Genomic DNA, 10,100 nt, shown 5'->3' with positions numbered 1-10,100 from the left:
GGAAATCTAAGCCCGTGTTAATTAGGGGAAGGGCCCACCATTCAACTAAAAGCTTTTGGAGGCAAAGTACCTTTTCCCAGAACCTTTTTCAGCCGGAGGGCTCTTATCAAAAGTGTTGTAAATGAGGTCACTGGAACCCAGCTGGGGAGAGCTCAGGAGATCCATGAAATGCTGAGAAAGCACTGCAGAGATAAGGATTGAAAGAAATAAAACACCAGCAACACACAGATAGGTGTTTTCACAGTTCCATTCTTCTCATGGATGATTAGGTCCTCAGACCTGCATTTCTAACTAGTCTCATCCTATCACCTATTCACGGATTCTTAATAGGAGGTCCAGAGTCCCTGAAATTGATCACAGAATTTGGACTTGGTAAGATACTTGAAGATAGGAGTTGTGTCCATCTTGCTTTTCCCTGTACAATCAGCACCAAACATTATGTCCTAGCACGTAATAGGAATCCAAAACAGATTTACTAGTTATTGGAATTCAATTTCTAGTAATTTCTAATTGCTTTTTTAATGTGCAAAGATGTAATAGTTTATATAAGTGATTTTTTTAAAATGGGAAGTAGGAAGGAACAGCCTTTCATATGCTGAGCTTGCAAATCTAATTTTAAGGTGATAATGAACAATATCAAGGCTTCAATTTTAAGGTTTTGGTTTTTTTTTTCCAGAATTTTGGATAATTGCACATGAAAACAGTGTACATGAATGATTGATCTATAGTGTTATTCAGGGAATTTATAATAATGAAAGAACATACTCAAAAAAAGTAATACTAGCATAAGACCGGACAGATCTAGCTGTCTGTAAATATTTCAGGTGTGATAAAGTTGATATTCCAAATTTGTAGGATTATATTAACTTATTTCGATAATTGGTTAAATATTTGAAAAAAAGATAAAGTTCAATCCTGATGGATCAAAAAAATCAAAGATTTTTTAAAAGGAAACCAAACGACAACTGGAAAATACAGATGAAAATTTATATATTTTTGAGCTTAACACCAAAGGCAGAAACCACAAAGGAAAAAATTGGTGAATTTGACTACATAATTTTCAGTCTTCTATATACTGAAATATTTACAGATGAAATGAGATGATGTTGAAGATTTGCTACCAAAAAAAAAAAAAAAAGAAACAAGATTGATTAGCTATGAGTTGATAATTGTCGAATCTGGGTGCTGAGTTGATGAGTACATGAAGGTTTCATATACAAGTCTCTCTACTTTTGTATATATTGGAAATTTCCCATAATAAAAAATTTACATTTTTTTGACTTTTAGGATTTTGAAAAACTAGGCCAAAATATTTGCCATGAATTCATTTTAAAAAAAAAGACAAAACACCCCAATGTGGAAAATGGACAAAATATATGAACAAGCATTTTATAAAAAGGAGTACAAATAACCAATATGTATATGAAAAAAGTTCAGACACAGTTTAAAAAAGCAAATTGTAAAAGTTTACTTTTAACCTTCTTGCATTGACCCAAATTAAAAAAAAGAAAAAGGAATAAAAAACACTAGTGCTCTGTTGGATACGATATAGAAAAGGAAGCACTCTCAGGTACAACTTCCTGGTGGAAGTATTAATTGATATAACTTTCTGGAAGGAAGCTTGACAATATATATCAAAACGCTTAAAACAAGTCAAATTGGTAATCAAGTGATTCATGTTGAAATTTAGCCTAAGGAAATAATCCATTTTGCGCATAGATTTTTAAATACTAGGATGTTTATGACAGCGTAGTTTAGAAGGGCAAAAAAAGCAAAGCAAAACATTGAGAACATCAAAGTCTAAAAAAGAAAATGATAGCACATTCAGGCAATGGACCAGTATGTGCCATTAAAACTGAAATGAAAGAACCATATTTGTTATCATAGGAAAATAGCCACAATATTTTGAGTGAGAACAACACAAAAATATGTACAACAATATGTAAATACACTTTAAAATTTTAGGCCCAGAAAAAAAATCACTGGTCAATGAGATTATGGGGGTTTTGTTTTGGTTTGGTTGGTTGGTTGTTTCTGGTAGATGTGTATATTCTTTTAGTTCTGGGCGTGTTTTATTTTATAACTTAAAAGGAATAATAAAGGTTATTATAAACCAAACAAGGGGCGGGGGAAGGAGGAAAGAAAGTACTTTAGAATAATGAAAACGTTCTTCTGGCTAGTTTAAGATTCTTCAAAGATTAACATCCCAAAGATAAAGTAATTTTCCATTTACATGAGAAAATAATTTTATTACAATTGAGTTAAGCAGAGCTCTACCAAGACTTACTATGTGCCAGAAATATGGTGGTTTCTGCAGGAAATACAAAGATGAACAAGATAACCCACACCCCAGCCTCAAGAACCATTTCTTCTTCTCTCTTGGAGTCCATATTATCTGGTTGCACAGGCTTTCACAGTGTTGGTACCTGCCTAGCCCAGGAATGTGCTTTTCTCCTCCGTGGTGGGTTTTCCTTTTGCAGCGGGTTTACCCTCCTTCTCTCCTCCCTTCTCTGCCTCCCTTCCCTATGATGAAGGTGGTGCTCACAGTGACAGCACTCCAAGTGAAGAGCCTCACCTCACAATTCTCTGCTGCCTCATTTCTTCTGACCTAAACGTTGTCACCACCTGGCCCTTGTTATTACGTGGCACTGTTTCATTTCCTGGGAGGTTGCCATTCCTTTCCCTGACTACAACTTCCTGTTCCTTCACCCTTCTTCCCTCCCATCGAACCTCTTACAGATTCTCTTGTTACCCATTCCTTTGACGGGACAGCCCACATGACTTGTGGGGCCCTATATTCAGTATCTCAGATTCAGACAACCCTCCCTTCCCTGCCCCAAGCTCCACTGTCCAGCCAAGAGAGCCTAGAGAACTATTAGACCCAAGGAAGAAGGAGCAAGGGCGTCAGAGTTAACTCAGCTTAATGGTAGCAGAAGTGCTACAACAGCTCTTGCCTTGATAGAATAGTGGTTGCCAGGACACTTAGCTCCAGAGATTCCATTGCTCTGGCTGGGCAAGTCCAGTCCTCAGACCTTTGAACTAAAGACAGTGTCTTCTTGCCTTCAGTCCCATGTCTTAGCATCCCATTGACCTACCCAACTTTACCCAGCAGGCCTTTGCTTTTTGGTGTGAATGCTTAACCACCACTGGCCTGTCCAAATGACTTGGGACTAACTCTCAAATTCTATCATTGGATACTGGTCCATGCCTAGTTTCTCCATCTGGAAGATCCAGAGAACAGGAACAGCCAGTATCCCAAGTATGTTGAAAGATTTAGATTAAGGCAACCCACATACAGTATGATTAAAGAGCACTGTGGAAATGTCAAATGCTATAAATATGGATAATATAATAATAACTGAGAAGAAGCTTGGTTAATTGAAGCCAGTCCCCAGAGCTCCTGTAATTATGGTATGATTGTATCTGGTATGCCCTGAAGCATGGCAAGGGCATCTTATGCAAACAGGCAAGTCAAATAATTTGCATCCCACTAATTTCTGAGATACAGCTTAAGCCCAGGAGATGATGAGATGCATTCTTAAGAGTTTTGATAAGTCAAGAGAATTTCTTGACCTGAGCACTGTGTCTGTCTTTACAGCATATAACCTTATCACCAGTTGGCAATTCTAAGAGACACTGGACCTCTACAGTTCCTCGGGCCCTCTGCAAATCCATCTGAGTGTAAAATGCTAGGAAAGGTTTTTCCCCAACCTGAGCAGCTGAGAAAGAAAAATGAAAAGTCAGGGATGAGGGATATACACTTTTAAGGTCAATAATTTCTAAATCAATAACTAGGACTCCAATGTTTACAATAATAATACAACTCTTTTTGAAATATTAATAGACATCTCCATTCTCCATTTAGCTCTTGATGGTTGCCACGTCCCCCAAGAAGACAATTATGTTCTTACTTTGACAGACTAAAACCTCCAGGGCACCGAACCCTTATAGATTTATTTATTTAAAAAAAAAATGTTGTTGTGGAATAAGTATGAATGGAATTGGTGTTTTAAAAAAAACGGTACATATTCTGCAGTGTGCTTCCAATTCTCTTTCACAGATATGGGCAAATGCATAATATCATTCTGAAGGCTTCTCTCTGGATAATCTCAACTTCTAAATCATGAATAGTAGCCCACCACTTGCCCCACGTCTTTTTTTTTTTTTTTTGGCTGCGTTGGGTCTTCGTTACAGTGTGCGTGCTTGTCATCGCGGTGGCTTCTCTTGTTGCAGAGCACGGGCTCTAGGCGCTCGGGCTTCAGTAGTTGTGGCTCATGGGCTCAGCACTTGTGGTGCACGGGCTTAGTTGCTCCGCGGCATGTGGGATCTTCCCTGACCAGGGCTCGAACTTGTGTCCCCTGCATTGGCAGACGGATTCTTAACCACTGCACCACCAGGGAAGTCCCTGCCCCCACATCTTTAAATTGCTCTTCCACTTGCCTCCCAGACATCTCCATTTGAATGATCCACAGACGCCTTCTATTCAACATGTCCAAAACCGAGCTTTTTTCCCCCAACCCGCATTCAGTGAGCCAGAACCTCTTCCCATATTTTCAACTCTGAATGACAGAGCCAGAAATTTTGATATTGTCTTTGATTCCTTCTTCTTTTTCACTCTCTATTTCCAATTGACCTGGATCTTGCCAGTTCTAATTCCTAACTGTACTTGAATCCATCCCTACCATAACCCAGGCTATGATTCTTTCTTGCCTAGATTGCTGTCTTAACTTGTAGTCTCTGCCTCAATTCTTGTCCCCCATAAAATTTGATCATGTCGTGTCTCTGCTTTGAATCCTACAATGATATCCCCTTGATATGAAAATAAGGTCTAGACTCCTTCATATGGCCTCTGAGTTCTTTAACTTTGTCTCTAACTACTCCCTACCTCACAAGAACCTTCTCTCAATTCCTTAAATAGGTCACCCTCTCTACCTTCAGCCCCACTAGACTGTAAGCTCCAAGAGGGCAGGAACCATGTTTGTCTCAATTATCATCACATCTCCAGGGCCCCGTGCAGTGTCTGGCCCTCAATATACGGTCATGCTCTGTGGGTCTGCAGCGCTAGTGCACTTTCCCTTATAACTGGGCGTTTAAAAAGTGTATACCCTTTTTTTTTTTTTTTTTGCGGTACGCGGGGCTCTCACTGTTGTGGCCTCTCCCGTTGCGGAGCACAAGCTCCGGACGCGCAGGCTCAGCGGCTGTGGCTCACGGGACCAGCCGCTCCGCGGCATGTGGGATCTTCCCGGACCGGGGCACGAACCCGTATCTCCTGCATCGGCAGGCGGACTCTCAACCACTGCGCCACCAGGGAAGCCCTGTATACCCTTTTTAATCCTCGTATTCCTATCTTGAGCTCCTATCACACCAAATCAGCCTATTCTTACAAGATTGTATTTACTACACTACACCGTGATCTCAAATCCACATTACCAGTGAAATGTGCATTATTATGCAGGCAGCAGACGTTGTATGTGTCATTCATATAATCATTCAAGTCATTTTCTTGTGTGAATCGTGTGCTTCTTCCTGTATACCTTGAACCTGTCTTCCACAGTACCTGGTTTCACAGGTTTTCTAGGTTTTTGTCTCCCTCTTCTTCTTCTTTTTTAAAAATTATTATTTATTTCTTTTGGCCACACCGCACAGCTTGCAGGATCTTAGTTCCCTGAGCCCTCGGCAGTGAAAGTGCAGAGTCCTAAACACTGGACTGCCAGGGAATTCCCTCTCTCTCTTCTTCTAAATTCAGTCAAAAGCCCTTCTGATCTGGTCCCATTGACCCCATGACATAAGGAGTCATCAACCCTCTTGAGGGGCATTCCCTCCCTAGTCAAGTGTTCGTCCGCTATTTCAAAGAAGGTTGATGTTTGACTTGGTTGCAATGTTATTTGAAGACTCTGATAGTCAGAAATTTTTCCATTATGACTAAGAAATTACCCCTGCTTTAATTTCCACCATTCTTCTTCTTTGAAATAGTCAACCTAGGAAGGGAGAGTTTTACACATTCCCTCCCAATCCCCCCACCCCATACTCTTCCAGCCAAGAGTAAAGATCTAGGAAACCCATTCCTTCATGGCACCCAGCCTTGAAGCTTGATTCTCACACACTTATGGGAGAACCCTAACCATAGATGACTTAGAAACTCCATTTCATTTCTGAAAGTCTGATGAGACAAAGTTTATTTTCTTATGAAATCTCTCTTAAAGGGATCATGAATCTATCCAATTTTAAGCAACATATTATTAGGAAAATAACATGAAAAGTGTCTTATCCTTCACTGTGTCAAATAAGGAGAAGAGACAGATTTTTAAAATACATCAATCTGTCCTGAGAAGGTAAAGAGGAAAGCCTGAACAAATTCACTTTTTTTCTTTTTCTTTTTTTGGCCGCACCTCGCAGCTTGCAGGATCTTAGTTCCCTGACCAGGGATTGAACCTGTGTCCCTCAGCAGTGAAAGCTCAGAGTCCTAACCACTGGACCACAAGGGAATTCCTTTTTTTTTTTTTAACAAATTCACTTTAGATGTCAATGTCTTCAAGGTACGGGGGGACCAAGATGATGGCGTGAAGATGATATAATTGGATGGAATGGATTTCAAGAGATGTCCTCTTCTCCGTGATCCTTCAGGGCTGTTCTCTTGCCAGTCTCTAGCCCTGGATAAACACAAACACCTGTCTCTTTCATTCTTCATCATGGGCCACTGAGCATTGCTATGACAAACTGTACTGGGTTATGCAATGTCAAGTGTGCCCTCAATATCACCCACAATCCTTCTCACTCCTTCCTTGTTGAGGTCCTGTTCCCAATCTGACCACACCTGGGTATTGCATGCAGTCTGGAGCCACACATCCAGATAGTTGGAGACAGGCTGAAGCATGCTCAGAGGCTTAGCTACTCACACCCTGCCTTCTGAAGGATTCTTCAAAGAGCGTTTGATATTTTTATTTAAGTTTTTTTTTAATGTGGACCACTTTTTTAAAGTCTTTATTGACTTTGTTACACTATCGCTTCTGTCTTAAGTTTTGGTTTTATGGCCACGAGGCATGTGGGATCTTAGCTCCCTGACCAGGGATTGAACCCACATCCCCTGCATTGGTAGGCAAAGTCTTAACCACTGGACTGCCAGGGAAGTCCCTTGAACGTTTGATATTTAGACTGAAGAACATGAGAGCTGATTTCAAAAGTCCGATTGTCCTTCTGGAGGTTCCTAGGGTAGAACTTGGAGTCCCCGGCATGAGTGGCAGACAGCAGGATTCAAGTGTCAGTCTAAGGGAGAGCCACACCAGAGATCTCCAAAAGTAGAATGGGCATGTGAGGAGAGAGTTCCCTTTCACTGAACCTGATTATATCAAAGTTCAATCTTCAGGGCTTCCCTGGTGGCGCAGTGGTTGGGAGTCCGCCTTCCGGTGCAGGGGACGTGGGTTCGTGCCCCGTTCCGTGAAGATCCCACATGCCGCGGAGCGGCTGGGCCCGTGAGCCACGGCCGCTGAGCCTGCGCGTCCGGAGCCTGTGCTCCGCAACGGGAGAGGCCGCAGCAGTGAGAGGCCCGCGTACCACACACACACACACACACAAAGTTCAATCTTCAGTGGGTGGCTGAACTAGAGTTGGGGGATCCCTTGTAATCAAGAGAGCCTATTTTGTGTTGTAGCTTTAAAATTTATTGAGACATTCACTCACTGTTTTATGTATAGGGGATACATTCATTACGATTGAAACTGGGTTGCTGCTTGAGGGTAAAAGAATGCAAATCAGAAAAGATCATTACCGTATGGTGTTACAAAGGGTGCGTAAGTCGGCACAGGAGGAATGAGCACTGCTGGGGAAGGGAGAGAAGATTTTAGTGAAAGAAGTGGGTTTTAAGCTCAAGCTTATAGAATTCGGCCAGCGTGTTCATATAGGAGAAGCAGCATATACAAAAGTACAGAAGAATAAATGTACCTGGTGTATAGACCCCAATGGGTGCAAATGGAAAGAAGCTCTTAAAAATATATTTATTGGGGACTTCCCTGGTGGCCCAGGGGTTAAAACCCCATGCTTCCACTGCAGGGGGCACGCGTCCCATCCCTGGTCGGGGAACTAATATCCCACATGCCGTGTGGAGTGGCCAAAAAAAAAAGGAGTTTAAGACCAGATTTTGAATGACCCCAATGTCTTATGGTTGTCATGGGACAACGAAGCAGAGAATGAAATGATTGAGTTGGTGTTGTAGGAAGCTGTGCTGTGTTGTATGAGATAGTATGGGCTTTGGTGGGATCGAGGCTGGGAGAATTCGGAATTCGGGTAGTGGAGCTGGGAATAGGAAGGGTAAGATGGAGCACAGAATTATCTCAGGGGCAGAATTGACGAAACTGAGATGGGGGATTGTGAGGAAGCAGGATCAGTTGATTATGACTCAGAAATTTCTGTCTGGAGCAACTGAATGGGGGAAGAATACCCCGCAGATGATCAAGAGTTTGGTTTTGATCCTATCAACTTAGAGGTACACATGGGACGTGCAGCTGGGATAATCTGATGATGCTCAGAAATATGGAAAGAGAGAGAGGCAGGTCATAAAGCCAGGAGCCAGCATGGAGCAGACCCTCTCTACCCCGGATTCCTCCCTTCCTTTTCCCCTGGAAACAGAACCAACCACCTTTTCTTCTGAGAACAGCCCCTCCCTGGCTACCCTGGAGTCCCAACCATAAGAGTTGCCAAGTTCACCACATCCCCTGGTTACTATGGCTTGATTCAGAGGGAGGATCGAGGCAGGCTAACATATTGCTAATTCCTTCTCAAGGATTTTCTTTTTTTTTAACTTAAAGAAAATTTTCAACATATATGAAAGTAGACAGAATAGCGTAATGAACCCCCATGTACCTAATAACCAGCTTCATCAATGATCAATTCATGGCCAACCTTGTTTCAGCTCTACTTCTATCTTGCTTTCTTTCCTTCCATGTTATTTTGAAGCAAATACCAGATATCTGGGGTTTTATTCTCTGGTATTAGGGAGTGTAGGATATCAACAAAAGATAGGAACTTTTGCAATCATGTTTCTGTCATGTTGAGGAAGCCAGTTCCATATAAGAGAGGATGACCGTGACATAAAATAATAATAATAATAAGGAGAAAGAGTCTTGGCAGTTTTTGAGTCTGTGGTTCCTGATGTTCCAGAGGCCTCTCCACCTCCTGGTTGTTCAATCTATGGATTCTATGAGCCAAAAATCTGCTTTTCTGCCTTAACCAGGAAGTGGGCTGAGTTTTTGTCCCTTACAACCAAGCGTCCTAATTAAGACACATCAACATTGCCCTAAGGATTAAAGCCCCACCAGAGAGGGTGTCCTCTCCTGTAAAAACAGCTTCCCTCCACTCCTGAATGTCTACATCCTTCAGCACAAAGGCCACTTCTTAATGACAGCCTCTCTAATCCCAGTAGCAGGAAGTGACCTCTCCCACCTCTGAATCACAGGACACTTTATCTAAGCATCCTCATTTCATAACCCACATTCTCTTCTGTTCTGTAGCTATTTGGGTGGGTGTATTAGCTTTCTGCTACAAACTGTAAGCCTCCTGAAAACAGGAACCACGTCAGTAGTTTTTTCTTCCCCATCTCACCTGTCCACATCACTCACAGTGTAAATTTTCAGTAAGTCTGCTGATTGAATGAGGAAAAATTTTCATTTTGTTAAACAAAGTTTCAGTACCATTTAAAGCTTGAGAGAAATGGATGGAAAGAGATTTAGGACTGTTTCTCTGGGGTCTTTTCAAGTCACATGTATGCAATAGATAAGGAGTTCATAATCATTCAGAAATACAGTCATAATAAAATCGAGAAAACAACATTACAGTTATATAATACTAATTTAATGAAAACATAAAGGCTACGAACTTGAAGTCACAACTCCTGCCATTTTCAACAGTCCCCCACAATAAAAATGCATTGTTTTCTTTCATCTAAAAGCAGAATAGCATGTTTTATATACTGCTTCTCAAACTTTAGTGTGTACTGGACTCACCTGGTGTATGCTATTAAAAGGTGGATTCTGTTTCAGCAGGTCTGGCCAAGATCTGAGGTGATGTATGTCTTTCTTCCTCTCTTTCTTTCTTTCTTTCTTTCTTTC

Source organism: Phocoena sinus, chromosome 2 (assembly GCF_008692025.1).
Source record: "Phocoena sinus isolate mPhoSin1 chromosome 2, mPhoSin1.pri, whole genome shotgun sequence".
NCBI classification, from domain to species: domain Eukaryota; kingdom Metazoa; phylum Chordata; class Mammalia; order Artiodactyla; family Phocoenidae; genus Phocoena; species Phocoena sinus.
Note: the sequence above shows the minus strand (reverse complement) of the source record.